The sequence below is a fragment of the Limulus polyphemus genome, unplaced genomic scaffold (assembly GCF_000517525.1).
Source record: "Limulus polyphemus unplaced genomic scaffold, Limulus_polyphemus-2.1.2 Scaffold2579, whole genome shotgun sequence".
Lineage (NCBI taxonomy): Eukaryota > Metazoa > Arthropoda > Merostomata > Xiphosura > Limulidae > Limulus > Limulus polyphemus.
Genome location: NW_013668189.1, coordinates 70,939 through 73,108, shown reverse-complemented (window position 1 = coordinate 73,108; position 2,170 = coordinate 70,939).

Genomic DNA, 2,170 nt, shown 5'->3' with positions numbered 1-2,170 from the left:
TTTTATGAATTTTGTGACTTCTTTGTTCAATTCTGTATATATATATCCGTGTCAGTGTAAATTACTTACACTTGATGATGACAAAACCTTGTCGAAACGTTGTACATTTGCTGTTATGTTAAACTTATATTAAAGTTTTTCTTCATTGCCCATTCAAGCCGTCTCCAGCCACATTTATGAATTACTTATTTATAGACTTTACTTGAACACTACAAAAAAAAACCGCCAGTTGCTTTCTGTATATGAGCAAATATCGATAACGTTTGAGGAGGTAGGTAGCAAGGCTTATGTAAATTACTGTAATTGGGTACGTATTTGAAAGTTTTTACAACGTCTAGACAGAGCCGTCAGGGAAAGCGAGGAGCTGCAGCATTATATGTATGTATTACTGTTTCGAACGAAGGTCGTCTCAGATAAGGGGCCCTTGACTTTTGCGCAGTGTGTGTATGTCCTACTTTATTTTTCTGTGTTGTGTTGCTTGTTAGATAACCATCTGCAATTCTGCTGCAGTGCACGTGCGTCAGTTGCAGCGTGATTTCTGTCTATTAATCAGGTAGCTGAAATACCAGCCAGTAATATGATAGTTCACTTTTTATATCTTATTGAATCCACATTCAAATATTACTAGACGTACTTGTGTAGGGTCCCTATTTTAATATAGCTTCAAATTTCTCCAACAACTTTCAAATCTTCCATACATATATCACAGTAAGCATTTTGAAATATAACAAAATATCAATTGGATTGAATATGTACATTAAATTAAGTGTACCATAGGGTCGCCGAAAGTGTTCTGTTTCAAATGTAATTAGAAACAAAGTCAAGAGTAACACGAATTTCATATGTCATGCTGTGTTGTAGCCTACAGAGTGTATAATTATTCTCGCGAACCATGGCACGCGCACGTTTTACTGATGTCACGACAGTACAAAATGCAACATTAAACATTCCTTATGTTTCGTCATTTTGTGTCTACTGACTGACTGACAGACAACACATTTCTGTATATTGGTGCTAGTGTTTAAAACAGGTGACCCCACCAGGCGGCCTTCTTTAGGGGAAATTAAATCGAAACTGTTTTCTAACCGTTAAAGGTCTTCACAGCAGTTTGTTTTAAATGCGTTTCGCGAAACATTATTAGTATAATTCCTTATAACCATCTGACGTTGCTTGTCTTAAGACTACGTATATGACTGTAATTAAATAACGCAGAGTGTGCTTTTCCTTCTGCAATAGAACCTGAAATTTCAAAACTAAACAATTGTACTTGGTTAGGAGAGTAACAAAAGGCGGCTGTGAACAGTATCATTTATTTTTATTTGAAGACAGAACTAGACAAAATTCAAACAATAAACTGAATTTTATCTTATGAGCTGCGGCTTATTAAATCTTCCTTTACTTAATCCTAGAACTAACGCTGATGTCCCATCGGATTAAAAACAAACAAGAATAAAAAAAACAAAAACAACGCTTTTTTAACTGTTTATCTACTAAATTTCTTGTGGATCCATGGCTTTGTTATATGATCACTAGTTTATATAAATAAACGTCAATATGTGTGTGTATCTGTTCCTTATATGTTTCCACATTTCTGGATCAATCAACACCAAAATTTAAATAGTGATACAGGGTGACATAAGGAAGGTCGGGGGGGGGGGTACATCGAGTACACCCCCCCATCTAATTTCGGGAAAATTACCAAATCAGCACAACTTGACAAAGTGATACAGAATGACACGAGGAAGGTCATGGGGGGGGGGGGTTAGACCCCCATCTAATTTCATATTTATAGAATTCTTGAAAACAACATGTCTTTCTTTTCAGTATTGGTACCTTTATGTATTTTTATTACACTTTTAATGTTTATTGTGTTAAGAATAAAAATAGAAGCACGATTTCCTATCCTTTGTTATAAACGACTTTTTATTTCACCTGTCCAACGGACGGGTACTCCAGCTAGTAATACACAAGTCACAAAAAACATTTAACTAAAAATACCATCAGTATTGTAGTTAATCACCTTAATTAGTAGCGTTGTTTCTTATGTATTTATTTTACATATAAACTAAGCGACTTCACGCAATTACTTTATCCAGTTCTTTACGTTGAGCGTTGTATCGGATATAAAAGCGTTGTATTAAATATAAATATGTAGATCCCACAGGTATTG